At 55.9% G+C, this 16,525-nt stretch overlaps 1 protein-coding gene across 3 annotated transcripts in view; it reads right to left on the bottom strand.

Moving 5' to 3' along the window:
• Nucleotides 1-5,525, bottom strand: part of CNTFR (ciliary neurotrophic factor receptor) — a 39,604-nt gene extending 34,079 nt beyond the window's left edge. For all 3 annotated transcript variants that reach the window (XM_021064676.1, XM_003130672.6, XM_003482804.4), the window contains exon 1: nucleotides 5,355-5,525. The gene's annotated coding sequence lies outside the window, so the exon portion shown is untranslated. The remainder of the gene's footprint in view (nucleotides 1-5,354) is intronic.

The following is a 16,525-nucleotide window of genomic DNA, read 5'->3' as shown; positions in this document are numbered from 1 at the left end:
AAACCGCCTTCTCTCCGGGCCTGGGCCAGGGCCCAGCCCCCCAATCCTGCGATTTCATGGAGGGGCCCAGAGAGGTCAGCTCACGGGCCAAGGTCACACGACATCTGCCCTCAGGCTAGACTGTTATTACCTTGGGAGGACCATGTGAGGTTCCCTTCTCCTGAGGGGGAGGGGCTACGCAGAGGCCTGGGGGTCAGAAGTGAGGTGGGGACCCATAGATAGGGGTGTGAAGGAATCTCACCAGGACGTGGGGGGCAAGGAAGGGCTCTAGAAGGTAAAAGGGAGGCAGTGCTCAGGAAAGGCTACTTGGGGAAGAGTTTTTTCTCCGCCACACACTTTTTGGGGAACATCCCGAAGCTGGACTTGAAATGGTTACTACTGACTACTTGATTTGTAATGTCTGATATCAGATGTATCTCCAGACTCTGAGAAGGGAATTCTCTGCAGTGTAAGATAACAGGTCACCTTCAATGTCGCCATAATTTGACTGGCACCCCTATTTCATAAATCTTTGTTCCATGTAAAACAAAACCTCTGTCTCTGTCCCTCTCCCACCCATGCTGCCTCAGTGTCCCCACACTCACTCTCCCAGCCTCTCTTAGCTCTGTATCCATCCCATCAAGAGGCAGCCACTGCTATGCCAGCCCACACTGGCAACTCCTAAGCTCTGGCTGGACAGGTATTTTTAGGATCCGAACCCTGTGTTCTCAGACAGACATTAATAACCAATATAGACAGTCCGTGGTGCCCACAGCGGCTAAACAACCTTAGAGCCCAGCCTCAAAGGCTCAGCGAGGGAGTCCACTGCCTTAGCTAGGGTCCAAAAAATGCGGACCTAGAGAGAGCAAGGGACACATGCTCATCACCATGTGCAGAGAAAAGGACTTTCCCGCCTTCTGAAAAATCCAGAGGTGACCTCTGACCTCTGCCACAGAAGCTGGGGGGGAGCATTGCCTTGCCCCAGTCTCCTGCAGTCCAGACTTTTCCAAGGAAGAAGCTGCCTATTCTCTGCACTCCTTCCCTGAATGCAGGGAAGTCCTTCCTCGAGTCTAGCCTGCAAATCACTTTGAGGACCTTTGAGCCACAGAGGGTTATACCACAGAGGCTGTTGCGTCTCAGGCCACAAACCCCAGAGAGTCCCTCTCCCCAGGGGTCTGTCCCAGTCAATGTCTCTTCCTCAACATTTCTTAAGCACCTAATCCCTCCCTGCCAGGCACTGTGCCTGGGAGTTGGAGACATGGTCCTGCCCACAACAGTCCTCAGTCTGGCAGGAGAAGAAAAGATGAATTGTTTACTCAGCACTGCCCTCCTACTGTGTACCTGGCCTGTGCCAGGGGCCGGCACGGGTGGGTGATGAGCACAGCAGACCCAGCCCCTCGGGCCCAGAGTTCATGGGCATCACTTCTGCAGCCTTGCTGAGGACCGCAAAGAGAACGCACAGGGAGTGGATGGTGGGCAAGCTGACCTCCCGCAGGACTGAGGACTCTGCAGTCCATTCGGAAACCCCAGCACTGCCCGGAAGTCACCACCATAGTCCAACTTCAGTGCCTGCCGCTGGAGGTCTAGCCCCAGCTTCTGGGAGCTGGTTCCCCTCGCAGCAGGGTCTCCCTTTTCCCCCACATCTGCCCCAGCTCCTCCTCCCACCCCTTGATCCCCAGAGACCTCTCTAACCCAGCATGGCTCTGTGCCTTGGGGGCTCTCTTCGCCCTCTGCAGAGGTAAAGGGGGGTGATGACCTCAGCAGGCTCGGCCCACAGGGCTCACTGGCCTCCCCAGCCCCTCCCCACAGGAAGCCCAAGCCTGGGTGGGTGTGGTCACCCAGGGCCAAAGGAGTTTACACAGCTGAGGTCTCCCCCGCTGCCCCCACCCCATGGTGGGTCTGGAGGAGGGGTCAGCTCTCTCTTCTCAGTCTCCTAGTTCTCTGGGACCCCCCACCCCTCCAACCAGGCACACATGGTTCCCCCCCATCCATCTGCATTTCAAAGAAAACACGCTCCATCTGTTTCCGATTCATTTACACTTCAACTCGCCATGGGGGGGCAGAGCAGGGCGCCTGCCTCCAAGCCCCCCACCCCCACAGGGGGGCTGGAGAGCACGTGTCCCCCTCTGGGACAGGGAGCAGTTACAGCCTAGGCTTCTGAGCCTGAGGGCCAGGTCCTTACTCCACGGGCTCCCAAGGGGTGCTGGTGCACCTCAGCAGCCCCACCCACTGGTCCCCACAGTGGGAGGGCGGGTAAAGCCTGGGGCTGTGTCTTCAAGGCAAGTAGAGTCCTAAGGTTGGTTGCGACCTGGCCCAGCTGACCCCCTACCCCCACCCCATGGCTACTGCTCTACTGGGAAGCAAAGTGGAGATCCCTGGGCTTACCCCAGAGACAGGACAAGGACTCTAGAGGCATTTCAGAAGACACTGTGAGACGGAACATAACTTGGTCCTACCCCTTTCGAGCAAGGGCAGAGAAGAGAGAAGAGGGTGACATCCAGTCCAGCCTTCCCCTCCAGCCACCTTCTCACTGCAAACCTGGGGCGACTATCTCCCTTAGAACAAGAGATTCACCATCCTGGAAAGGCCAAAGGAGCCAGAGGTCGACCGCTCACCCAGGCAATCTTCACCCTGCTCCCATCCAAGGATGACTAGGATAGGGACGGGCGTCTTAGGAGGACATGAGTCTTGTTCCCCCACATCTGCTCCCCTCCAAATTATTTAAGGGGGACACATGGGTACATATCACCTCTCTACCAAAAAGCCACTCAGACCTTCCTGCCAAGAGCCTAGTCTCCTGGAAGAAAAGGCAGAAAAGTTTAACTTGGTCGGTTTCCCACTACCCTCTCCATCAACCCACAGCCCAAGTGAGGGATGTGACCAAACATGTGTCTCATCTCGGCCCCACTTTTAGAGGGCAGAGATCTTGTTAACAGTCTCTGTTCCTGACCCAATTGCCCTAAAACACACCATAAACCAAAGGAAGCATGGGTGTGTCTGACTATGAGTTCTAAGTTCCACTAGGAATGTGAACACACAATCCTAACATGGGTTTGAATGTGAGCCCCAGGATGGAAGTGTAACTAAGTGTGAGTCCAAGTGTGAACGCCAGGGCTTCCCTGTGAATATGAAAGCCTCAAGATGGAAGCATGAGTCTGAGCATGAGCACTAGGGCCCTAGTATGAGTCTGAGCATAAGCCCAGGATGGATGAGTATCTACTGTCATTTCCAGGGATGTCAATCTAAATGTGACCTCCAAGGATGGAAGTATAGGTTTGAGGGTGAGCATTGGTCCTAGTGTGCATGTGACTATAAGCCCCAGGACAGAGTGTGAGTCCAACTATGAGCCCCAGGATTGCCCAACAAGTCAGGACAAGCATTAGAGTCCTAGTGTTCCTCTGAATGTGAGCCCCTGGCCTCCATGTGAGTCTGAGTGTGAGCACTGTGGTCTTTATGTGTGCATACTGGTGATCCCAGATCAGAAGTGAGAATCTTATGTGTGTGCACTGGAGTCCCAATGTGAATCTGAGGGTGAGCTCCAAGACGTGAGCGTAAGTATATGAACCCCAGTGTGCTATGTGAGTCCTTGAGTCCAAATGTGAGCCCCAGGCTCCCCATGTGAGTCTGAGCCCTTAATCTTAATGTGACTCTAAGTGTGAGCTCCAGAGTCTGAGTGTGATCTGAGAAAGCTCCAAGTTCTTAGTGTGAGTCCTAGGACCCCAGTGAGTTCTGAGAATGGGCTCTAGGTCACAATGTTTGTCTATGAGCCTCAGGACAGAAATGTGGACCTAGGTTTGAGCCAGAACATAAGTGTGAATCTGAGTGCAAGTCCGTTGTCCTGGTGTAATTCTGAGTGTAAGCCCATATGAGTGTAAGCGTCCCAGTGTGAAGCTGAGTATGAATTCCAGAGCCCATAGAAGTCTTGAATGTGAACTTTAAACTCCCACTCTTCATATAAGGCTCAGGGTCCCAGCTGGAGTGTGAACCTTAGCTCCATGTCACCAATCCTGACCAGGAACCCTAAGAACCAGTCCACAGGATTTGTGTGGGTTATGGCCGTGGAGCAGGGATGCATAGTTCATTGAGACACAGCCCCCTGCACCCACCAAGCCCTGGTTAGCCTACAGCCACAGGACTATTCAATTGTTCAAGCCCCATCATCCCCACATAGGCACTGGTACACCATCACATCCAGAGTCAAGACCCCCTGGACAAACTGCAATTATAGATGCACAAACACAGCCGGCACTTCATACTCCCACCACCTCAGTGATTACCGCCACACGCACATCCTCAGTGACACACAAATATACCAAGTATTACAAGCAGAACAACTAGTGTTGCAGACACGCACTCCTACAGCGGCACGCAAACACACACCCAATGCTGCAGACAAGCTGCCAGCCACAGACACACACAGACGCTTCTCAGAGAGAAAGACTAGACGGAAAGAGAAAGAAAATCCTGAATTTTCAACAAGGCGTGAAATAGTCCTGCCCGCCTGAAGCTACTGAAGGGGGGAGGGGGCCGAGGGAACGGGCGAGAGCGAGAGCTAGACGCGGGAGGAGAGGCGAGGAGCCGGGGAGGAGAGCTGTCCGTCTGGTGACCTCCCTGCGGCCCAGCCCCCACGCACAGGGAGATACACTACTCTGAGCAACACAGGGACACCCAGGCCGGCTCTTGGCGAGCCGCACTAGAGGAGACACACAACGGCAGACTCACAAAGAGACGGGGAGAGACCACAAGCGGACTCACATGGACACACAACACAGGAGGGCTTACAAAGAGATACCGGCGGAAACCCACTAAATGGACACACATCCAGGCGGACTCACGAGGGAACCACAGACAGCCTCACGCCGGCACACACGCGCGCGCACACACACACACGCGCGGATTCACACGGACACACAGACACTGGCAGACGCGCAACCGTCCGTTCACACCCCTGGGCGATCTGAAGTCCAGATTCCTGCTGGAGAAGGAAGCCGCCTCTGGGCGCGCGGGGGTCACTGCGACCCCCCAGCTCCGGAATTTTCCCAGACCCTGCGCGCGCTGCCGAGGGGTGAGGGAGAACTGGGAGGAGAGGGCAATCGGCCCCTGCCACCTCCCGCCGGCCGACTGTCCGCCCCCACCACCACCACCACCACCACGCCCAACCCGCGGCGCGCCCGGACATGGGGGGCCGCTTCTCCAGCGCCCCCGCCCCCGAGCTTACGCGTAAAGTTTCCCGTGAACTTTCCTGTCCCCCTCCACCCCGGTCTCGGGCCCACTCATGTCCCCTCCCTCTTCCCGCGCGCACGAGGGCCGCGGGTCTGTCGGTCAGCCCGAGGGTTTGAAGGTCCGGCCGCGCGCGGTCCGTGCAGGGTACTCACCGCGCCCTCGGACCGCCGGGGCTCCACACGTCGCCCTTCGACCGCCCCGGCAGGGAGCGCGAAGCTACCACTGCTGCCGGATCCCGCCGCCGAGCCCCGAGCCCCGCGCCGCGCCGGCTGGAGCCGCCGCCTCCGCTGCCGCCGCCGCCGCCCGCTCTGCACCGGCTCCTCGGCGCTCGGAGGCTTTAACCCCCCCATCCTCCTCCCTCCCTCGCGCGCTCCCTCCCTCCTTCCCTCGCCCATGTGACCGCGGGCGCCCGCTCGGCCGCGCGCGCCCTCGCTCCCTTCCCCCTCCCGCCTTGTCTCCCCCGCCTCCGCGGCCGCGCGCCACGACCCCCTCCCGGCCACGGCCCCCGCGCGCCTCCGCTGTGGCACGCTCCCGCGCCCGGCACGCGCGGCCCCACTCGCGCGGGCACACTCACCCTGCGCAGGCCTGTGAGCCCCCACTCCCACTGGCCTCGCGCTGGCACGCACCCTCCCCCCGCGGGCACACTCGCCCGCACTGGCACGCGTGGCCCGCTCGCAATCGCCCTTCCTCGGGAACGCCCTCCAGACGGCCGTGGTCCCCGCGCTTCACGCGCAGCCCTGACCGCGGGTCTCAAAAACGCGCGCGCACCCACACCCACACCCACTCCGCGGGATCCCCCAGGGCCGCTGGGCGCGCACTCAACCTCCCCGGGGTCGCTCATTCACACTCACTCTCTCACTCAGCCTCGGCCAGGTCTCCGCTGTGCACACTCCCACACGTTCAGGCCCAGGCTGCCTCGCACCGACTCCCTGGCATACCCAGGGCCAACTCTCGGGGTCCTCCCGCTGGCATCTCTGTGAGAAGAAGGAGAGCCCGAGCCCCCAGGCCCCACTTTGGGCAGGGACGGCCAGCCGTCTCCGTCCCTCCCGTGGTCCTACCGCCCCCAGCAGTGACCCCTCCTCCCAGTCACAGACATTCACACCCCTTGAGCGGAGGGAAGGGGGCTATTTGCCCCTGAGACCCTGGATGGACCAGACTGGGAACCAAGACCCTCACCTCCCACCAAGTCTCCAGTGACACACCACTGCTACCCTGTCCTTCTTCACCTCCTCCCTCCGCCCCGGACCCACGGCCTCGGGAGAGACCTCCACCGGGATTGCGGGGCGTAGGGAGGGTGCGCCCTCTATGCCTAGACGGGCAGTGCCAGAGCGCGAGGGCCAGAGTTTGGCGCTGGAGGTTCGCCCCTAGAGCTTTCCTTTTTGCAGCCTGGGCCTCTGAGGGGCGGGTGTGCTCGCTTCACTCGCCCCCAGGCCTCCGGTCTGGCGACAACATGGGGGATTAAGGTTAGACAACCCGACTTCTTCTGAGGCCAAGGGAGAGCGCAATATTGAAAGGGTGAATGCCAGAGGCGGAGAACCAGTGGCCCACCCCTATCCCCACCCCACGGATTTTTCACCTGACCTTTGACCCATAATCCCTGCGCCTGGCCCCTCCCGGGAGCTGCGCAAGGGCTGGGGGAGGGGAGGGGGTGGGAAGGAAATATCTCGCTGCTTCCTCACACCCTTCCCCAGTAAGCTGCCCAGAGCGCCCGGGCCCTTTCCCAACAAATGCCTCAGGGACTCCCAATGCAGAGGAAAAACCTTCTTCCCGCCGCTGCCCAGGCTTTTCACTTTCACTTCCGTGGCTGCAGAATCCCTCTCAGTGCACCCGGCGGGGGTCAGCCGGGGCTGGGGCTCAGAGAAGGCCAGCTGGGGCTTAAGAACACATAGAGAAGTAGTGGACGCCCAGCTGAGATCCAGCTCACCCCCATCCACAGATTTCTTTATCCAGCCTCTTGGGCTCGGAGCCTCCAAGTACCCCGGCCGCGGGCGAGGACAAGGTGTGGGCACCAGGAAGGAGTTGAGACGTGCCTCGAAATGGGGTGGGGCGGAATTACACACCTCACCCGCGAACGCGCCGAAACTAGGCCTGAGAGAGGTTAGGTGCTGGGACCGGGGGTGCCCCCCCCCGCTCATCGAGGCGCCAACAGGCGTCGAGATCTGCCGGTCACTGGTGCGCGGACTTGACCTCCGGATCCTCCAGTGTCCTGGACTCAGCCTCTTTCTGCCAGGTTGAGAGCAGTGGGGAGTTCCGCCCCGACCAGCATCTCCTCTCCACCTGGGGACGCTGGGACTGCCGTGAGCAGTGCCCAAGTCCGCGGGTGCTGGGGCAGGGCCTTCGCGGAGCAATGGGGGTCCAGAGGCGGGACAAGTCGGTGTGTCAGAATTAGCGGGGACCAGAGGCGCACGTCGGACAGGATCCTGGGCGTCAGTCGATCTGCAGCTTCTCTCGGCTCAGTACCCAGCGGCCGCGCCCGCTTCCCTGGGGCCGCAGCGACACCTGGCGGGCTGTGCGAGACGCGCGTTTCCCCTCATGCTGCGGCTCCCACAAAGAGGCAGCGCCCACCTACCCACCTACGGAGCAGCCACCCCTCTCCCTCTCACGGCTACTGCCTGGCCCAGAAGCGACTGTCCTTGCATCTGAGCTAGGGCAACAGATTATTCATGGGTTCCCGCTCCTGCTGGCTCCAGTGCCCTAGCTGCACACGAGCTTCCGAGCTTTCTCAGCCTCCCTGTTGAACCCTCCTGGACCCCACTTTCTCGGGGGCAAAGTGGATTTTCAAAGCTCTTGCAGGATCTGGCCTTGTCTCCTCTCCAGCTTTCTTAGGCGACTCTATCCCCGCTGTCCCTAGCTCTGCAGCAGCCCCTTCTCCCTTCATGACACACTTATCCTTAAGCCAAACCCCACTGCACTGACACCCTCCCCCCACCTCAGTCCCACCCCATCTTCACCATCTGCCTCTCCCATGAGGGGCAGCAAGAAATAATGCCCCCAGATCAGAGACCTAGTGCCCTGAAGTGATGGGGATCCCAGATTTGATAATCCTGAAAGACTTTTGGAAATTGTTGGGGGGAGGGGAGTTCCCCTTTACTTTGTAAAACTCCCTGGAGTTCTACATTCACCATTAACACTTTTGGCTCCACTGTCCTTCACCTTGGCAGGTGACCTAGACTTGGACCATCTCCCACCCCTCCTTCCCCAGGAGGCAACTGGGCCATCCCAAGCCTTTGGGTAGCAAGAACCCTTTCCCATTCCTACTGATGTGCCCTCAAGGTAAGAGAGTCCTTGCTCCACCTACCTTTCCCAGTGCTCCTTGGGGAAAGGGTGCTTATTTCTAACTTGCTGCATACCATCAGAAAGGTTGACCAGGATGTACATACCTAGTACCCGGCTACCCCAAAGTCACACTCACACACATGCTCTCTTACAAATGCCGAACACACCTTATGTAAAGTCACACACCTAGTCTCAAAAAGTCAAATGTGTATATTGCACCTCACTATGGTGCAGGGGAAGTCAGGGTCCTCTGCTTAGGGCTGGGAGTTAGAGGTCTCAGAAGGGCGGGACTCCCCATACCACACATTTATACATCATACCACCACAGACACAGTCACCTACACAGCCATGTACTCAGTCACACCGTGTGTCACACAGGCACACACACAGAGTCACACACGCTCTTAATCACACAAAGTCTCACGCTGGGTTTGGCGGGTCGGGGCGGGCTCCGGGGAGGCAGTTACGTAAACGCCCTCGCAGCCCCCCTCCTCCCCCTCACCCCCCCTCCTGCTTCCTCACGCAGTGCCAGCGCCCGGGGCGGCTTGGCCGGGGCCCGGGAACAGCTCGGCCTCGCGGAGGCTCCAGGCGCCGAGAAACCCGATCCGACACAGCCCCAGGCCGAGCCAGGGAGGGGGGCCCAAAGAACCCCCAACACACTCAGGGTCCAGCTCCGGGCCCCCCAGAGACGACTCAGCCACACCCTGGGACAGCACCTAGAGCCCACTCACAACACCCCTGCAGACCCCCTTCAGGAATCCTGTTAATCTGGATCGCCACCTAAATGTGCCCTGACCCCTCCAGTCTCTGACACCAGGAAAGGGCAAAGATTCCCTAAAGGTAGAGCATGGGTGAGGGCTGAAGCCATCACAGGGGCTCCTAAGTATTCAGCCTGGAACTGGCCCCTGTTCTCTGGAGCCATCTCCTCTTCCTCTCCCTGGGTTCTCAGAAGCCACTGAGAGAAAGAGGTGCTTTCACTCCTGCTCCAGCCCCTCAGATTTGCCACCTAGCAATCCCAACATAGTCTATCAGAACTCGACATTATTTGATAGTTCGAGCCCCCCCTCAGCTTTGATATCCTTCCTTCCTCCTTAGTTGGAAGTTCTAACTCCAGTCTAACCCCAGTTCCTCCTGTTTTGCTTAGAAGGAAGTTTGAGGGCAACCTGAGACATTGGGAATGGAATCTCTGAAAGGAGGAAGGATTAAGGCTCAGGAAACTCCTGAAAGTCAGGAGGCTAAGAGGAGGGGAGAGAATGTCTGTTTATCACCCCCGCCCCACCTCCAACAGACATAACCCCCAACCCACTCTGCAGACTAGACTCAATTTTTCACAATAGCTTTTGAGTATCTGCCTGGGCTGCCCAAGCCCAGGCAGAAAGGGAATTTCCTCCTATGTTCTCTGTTAATGAACAAAACATTTCATGTTGAAATTCCTCCTCTGCCCCCAGCCCAGTGTCTCCAGGGCCCCCCAGCCTGACCAAGCAGGGGGACCACTAGGAGGGGAGTAACTGAGGAGGGGGCAGCCCCCAAGGGAAGCATAATTTACATTGAAGGGGGCATCTTTTTTCATAAATAATTAGGGCAGTTTTTTTTTTTTTTTCACTTTTGGCTAAAATTACCCACTCCTGTGGCAGCTTCCCAGAAAGGGCGGCGGGAGGGCGGCTGGAGCTGTCCCGAGGCCCAGGACATGGCCCCCCTCCCCTGGGCGAGGAGCCTTCCCCAAGTTGTTTTCCTGGTCTCTTCCTCTTGGATGTTTTTTTGATTATTAATCACATTTTCCATCCGCAGGCTCAGTCCAGACCCCCTCTTCCTGGGGTCAGGGCTGGACAAAGGGAGGAGAAGCGGTCTCCAGGAGGATGACTTGGGGACAAGATGGGCAGTGGCCCCTGGTCTGGGCTGACCTGAAAGAGACTGTGAGTGACACAACACAGATCACGCCTTCATCCTCCTGGTATAGGGTAGGACGTTAATCAATACAAGTGGAGTGAATGAAAGAACAGGTGTCCAGCTTTCACAGCACCCAGCTGAGGCTGGAAGGCAAAGCCCCTAGCATCAGTTCCCTTATGCTATAGACAAGGAAAGAGCTCAGAGAGGGGGAATCACCTGCCCCCAGTCACACAGCAAGTTAGTGCCAGGGCCTGAACAGGACTCCAGGAATACGGATGGCTCCCCCATTCATAAGGCAGTCAATAAATAGGTACACTATGGAGTTCCCACTGTGGTGCAGGGGGTTAAGGATCTGGCATTGTCTCTGAAGCAGCTTGGGTCACTGCCGAAGCGTAGGTTCAATCCCCAGCCCGGGGAACAGTAGTTAAGGATCCAGCATTGCCACAGCTGTAGCATAAGTCACAGCTGTGCTCAGATTTGATCCCTGGCTCAGGAACTTCCATGTGCCACAGGTGTGGCCAAAAACAAAAATAAATAAATATGTACACTAAGTATATGCCATCATGGTGGGATACAGCAGTGAGCCAAACAGTCAAAAATCCCTTCCATCTCAGGGATGTGGAACAGCTAAAACTCCACTCACTGCTGATGAGTGTAGAAGTTGGTACTACCACTTTGGAACACCATTTGGCTGAACACATGTATATTCTATGACCAAGTAATTCCACTCCTAGAAATATACCTAAAACAAATTACTGTGTATGTTCACCAGGCATGTTCTTAGCAGTTTTATTCATTATAGCCTCAAACTGGAAACAATTCAGTTGAATGAATAGATAGTGATATAGTTACAGCAATGGAAAAGAACCGACCATAGCTACACACAACAAAAATGGATAAAGCTCACAGCCAAAAGTTTGAGCAGAGAAAAAAAAAAAGAACCAAACACAAAAGAGTACATATTAATGATTTCATTTATATAAATCTCAACAACAGGCAAAATTCATTTATAGTCAGAGAAGTTGGAATTGCAGTTGCAACTTCTTAGTTGGGGGTGGGGGAAGGTTTCCAAGAGTGTACACACCTGTGTTAGAATTTAAGCTGTGCCCCTAAAGTTTGTGTACTTTAGTGCTTTTTTCCCCCCTTTCTTTTTAGCGCCAGATCTGCAGCATTTAGGGGTTGAATTGGAGCTGTGGCTGCTGGCCTACACCACAGTCACAGCAAACGCCGGATCCTTAACCCACTGAGCGAGGCCAGGGATTGATCTTGCATTCTCATTGATACTAGTCTAGTTCTTAAGTCAATGAGCTACAACAGGAACTCCCTACTGTTTACTTTTTGTCTTTAAAAAAAAAAACACAGTTTTAAAATCTCGGAGTTCCCATTGTGGCGCAGCGGAAACAAATCCGACTAGGAACCAACAGGTTGCGGGTTTGATCCCTGGCCTCGCTCAGTGGGTTAAGGATCTGGCGTTGCTGCTCCAGCCCTCATGGGACTCACATTGTAGTCAAGGAAGAGGAATACAAAATAGGTAAGGAGTTCTTGTGGCTCAGCAGTTAACGAATCCTACTAGCAGCTAGCAGCTGGCAGCTACAGCTCCAATTTGACCCCTAGCAAGGGAACTTCTGTATGCCGAGGGTGTGGCCTTAAAAAAAAAAAAAAAAAAATCTAAGTGTTCAGTTTGTTCAGGTGCAAGTGCCATGTCTTACTCCACAAGCCCCTCAGGGATTAGATAAGAGCCTAATGTCACCTAAGAGAAGTCTAGACTAAGCCCCTCTGCCCTCTCCCAGAGTGTCATCTCCTTTTCCTTCTAATAGTGTGGGGTTCAGCTGTCTGGTTACTCCTGGGGCGCCTGTGAACTCCATCTCCAGGCATCTAAAGCTAGGTCTGGCATTGAACAGGTGCTCCTAACACGTGAATTAGGTTGAAATAAATGTTGAATGAGTGCATGAATGATGTAAGCAGGACCTGGCAGAATAGCGTCCCAGGACACAGGGTGGGGGAGGGAGAGGGGGCCCTTATCTGAAAGGGTCACAGCCTCGAGGGATGGGAAACAGGGCTTGGAATCCAGTAAGGGATTAAGCAGAGACCCGGGAGGCAGGCTGAGGCAGCCTGAACATCTCAAAGACCACATCCTGAAGTGGCTTTCGTGCCAAGGCCAGGCAGGCCTGGGAAGGCATAAAGTAGGTGAGGAACGTAACTAGATTTGCCTTCCAGTGAGAAAACTGAGTTGGCTGGGTAGAGGGTGGTAAGAGAGTCTAAGGCTGGAGGTGAGGCAGCCAGGGAGGAGGTCACTTGCAGTGACCCTTAGAGAGAAAATTCCAGCCTGAGCAGGGGCAGGACCACGGGACCGAAGAGAGTACAAGGTTTGGGAGTGGGGGAGGGTGGGCCCTCAGATTCTTCTTCTTCATCTGCTCCCATGGCTCCTGGGGGAACCCCCATGTTACTCTATACAGAGAACAGGACCCCTGGACACTTGAGCCAGTATCTGCTCTCCCATGACCCCTCACCCTGGTGATCCCAGATTCTGGGCTATCAGGAAAGAGAAGCAGATGGTCAGGGAGGGGTAGAGGATCCAGGGCGGGTAGGGAGAGAGGGACAAGGGAGGACAGAGAAACTAGGGGTCAGCGACGATGTGTGCTGGAAGGTGGGGGTGAGAGCACAGACTTGCACAATCACAGATGCAGTTTTTCATTTCGTGTTGCAGAGATTTGCATGAGACTAATTCCCGCTCAGAAGCACAAAGTCCCTCCCTTCCTCCCTCCCTCCCTCCCCACCCCTGTGGGCCCTGATCCCCCTTACTTCTCATTCTTCATAGAAGAGGCACATGACTTCAGAGGATGGTCCCCTTCTGGTGCCAGCCCAGAGTCTAGCCTCAATTCCTGCTGCTGCAGAGCTGCCTCCCTGATAAGAGGACTGGGATATCTGAATAGGACTGAGGGCCGTATGGCCCCAAGTCTGATTCCCTCCCTTCGTCTCCCACAGCTCCATTCCTGGACAGCCAGTGATTCCCTGAGGTAGAGGGAGAGGGGAGAAAAGAGGCCCCAGCTTTCCCCTAGACACTTAATTGTGGTGATCCAGAAGACAGAAAAAGTCCCAGGGAAACAGAGGCCTCAGGGGAGTCCAAGAAAGAAAACTGATTAAATTCAGCTCAACGAACATATATTAACACCTACTGTGTGCCAGGTTCAGAGGGAACATTGTGTTAAAAAGGACAGGGGACTCCCAGGTTTTTGGCTTTTGAGTGACTGGAAATGATGGCGCCATTCACAGAGATGAGAGAGGACTGGGGCTGGACTTGGCCAGCTGAAGTGTCTGGGGGATGGATGGGACAAAGATGGGGAGAACAGAGGAGTTGAGAGAGGGCTGGCTGGCTGGCAGAGGTGTGCCATCTCCATGCGACAGCTCCTGGTGCCCTCTACACCGGCTGTGCTGGTGGCGTGGGCAGTCCTCAGAATCTCAGACTAACTTGGGCACTGTGAGGATGCTGGAAGATGACAAGCTAGATCAGGGAGCAGGGAGAGGGAATGATGCAGGCGGGAGAGGATGGAGGCCAAAATCCTGGGAAGCATGAGAGGGCAGGGAAGCGGGATGGACCCAGAGGTAGAAGGAGATCCAGGGGAGTTCCCGTCGTGGCTCAGTGGTAACAAACCCAACCAGTATCCATGAAGCCTTGGGTTCCATCCTTGGCCTCTCTCAGTGAGTTAAGGATCCGGCGTTGCTGTGAGCTGTGCTGTAGTTCACAGACTTGGCTGGGACCCCACGTTGCTATGGCTGTGGCTGTGGCCAGCAGCTGCAGCTCAATTCCCTAGCCTGGGAACTTCCAATATGCCACAAGTGTGGCCCTAAAAAGCAAAAATTAAAAAAAAAAATTAAAAAGATCCAGGAGACAGGGTTTTCACAGGACCAAAAACGAGCCTAAGGAGGCCAAGAAAGTGCCCTGGGCTTTAGCAGCCAGCAGTGGGTTGAGGCCAGTGGGACCAAGGTGGTGCAGTGGAGCTGGCTGATGTCGCCCCTCCATGGGAAACCGTGAGCAGAGGGTGGGCTCTGCTTCCGCAGCATCCCTGCTGTCCCCTGAGGGCGGCTTGGGCCAGGCACAGAGGGAGAAGAGGATGAAAAAGCTCCTTCGCCTCTAGACGTCCATCCCTGAGCCCCTGATTTTGGGTCTTCCCAGGAAGGTCTTCAGCCTTCCTTGAGCTCGGGAGCCCGTAGCGGTCAGGGAACCCTGGGGACGCCGCGGGTAATTGAAACCAGGGCTAAGACATTAGAAACCATAACGTCGACTCCCCGGCTCCCCCAGGATAGCTCCTGGTTTTCTTCTTGCCAGATCCTCCCTGCTGCTGACAGCTCAGAGCTCTAGGCCCCCACCAGCTGGGCCAATGACCCTCCTCCCCAAACCACCAAAGGGGCCTCCAACCAGAAGGCACCTGAAGCCAGCCCCTCAGGGATCTCCTCTCTGGGCATGGACAACCTCAGTGTATACTAGGTGAACCCTCACAGCAGCATATCCCCCAGTTCTAATCTTGATCCCTTAATGTCAAAAGCTATCCTAGGGGGCTGAAGTAAGACAACGGGAAGGATTTCTCAATACTGAAAGAAAAGACAGAGGTAGAGAAGTTCCCATTGTGGCTCAGGGATAACAAACCCAACTAGTATCCATTAGGATGCAGGTTCAATCCCTGGCCTTGCTCAGTGGGTTAAAGGATCTGGCACTGGCATGAGGTGTGGTGTAGGTCACAGATGAGGCTTGGATCTGGCATTGCTGTGACTGTGGTGCAGGCGGGCATCTGCAGCTCCAATTTGGCCCCTAGCCTAGGAACTTCCATATGCTGTGGTGTGGCCCTAAAAACAAAACAAACAAAAAAAAAAAGGAAAAGAAGAAGAAAAGAGAGAAGTAGATGTGGGGCTGAAGTGGCTCTCCACTAGCAGGTGCCCAATAAGAAATAAAATACGAATGCGTCCGAAGCAGGGGCAGGACAGGCTGCACATTGGGGTGCAGGAAGGAGGAAGGTTCTTTGGCCAGCTCTGAGGTCTCTCTCTGCAGCAGTCCTTGTCTCCAACAAGAAGGACAGGAAGCCAGTTCTCTCGATGGGCTGGCTCCCCTCCCCCTGCATGGCTGCCGGCTGCCTGCTGATTCCAGGATTCCCAAATTCCCTGGGAGGGGTTACTGCTGTGAGACTCGATCCCACCTCTGTCTCTAAGTCTGTCTCTCTCCTTGGCAGGAATCAAATACCTACTCCACCACTTAACTGGCTTTGTGGCTTCAGGCAAGCGACTTAATGTCTCTGCGCCTCAATTACCACAGGAGTGAAATGGGATCATAATAGTGCCTATTTCCTAGGACTGTTGCGAAGGTTCTATTAAATGAGCTAATTCAGTCAAGTGATAAGCACCAGCCCATTGGTACTGGAGCCCCCTCTGGCTGTGGCTTTCTCCCTGGCAGTCTTTCCCTCCAAGTCCCCATCTACATCATTCTGTCTCTCAGTCTCTGTCTCTCCACCTTTCTCCTGATGCCTGGTCCTTTCTCAGTGTCTGGCTCTGCCTGAAGGCCCCCCCGCCCCCGCCCTGGACAGCCCTGTTTGATCCCGCTCCAACCTGTGTGGGCACAACTGGCCCAGGTCCGGTGGGGTGGGGTGTCCAGGGAGGGTTTTTTAGGGTTTTTGGTTTGGTTTTTTTTTTTTTGGTCTTTTTAGGGCTGCACCGTGGCACATGGAGTTTCCCAGGCTAGGGGTTGAACTGGAGCTACAGCTGCCAGCCGAGGCCACAACCGCAGCAACCTAGATCTGAGCCGCGTCTGCGACCTACACCTAAGCTCATGGCAATGCTGGATCCTTAACCCACTGAGTGAGGACAGGGATTGAACCTGTGTCCTCACAGATACTAGTCAGATTTGTTTCCACCGAGCCATGACAGGAACTCCTCCAGGGAGGTTTTTAATTCAAACATGGAATTCCTGGCAGTCAGATCACGCCTGGGCCTGAACATGGGTGAATCACAGTTAGTGGGAAGGATGATTATCTGCGTCCTTTCTGGAGAGGCAAGAGTGCTAGGGGCTCGGCCTGGCAGCCTCTTGGAGGAGAGACTTGCCCTGTCCTGACCGCCCCCACACTGGGGCCTGAGCCAGATTCCCCACATCTAGTGCCTGCCTGGAGGTGAGACC

The sequence above is a fragment of the Sus scrofa genome, chromosome 10 (assembly GCF_000003025.6).
Source record: "Sus scrofa isolate TJ Tabasco breed Duroc chromosome 10, Sscrofa11.1, whole genome shotgun sequence".
Taxonomy (NCBI): Eukaryota; Metazoa; Chordata; class Mammalia; order Artiodactyla; family Suidae; genus Sus; species Sus scrofa.
The sequence above is the reverse complement of the archived record's forward strand: the minus strand, read 5'-3'. Positions and strand labels throughout refer to the sequence as shown.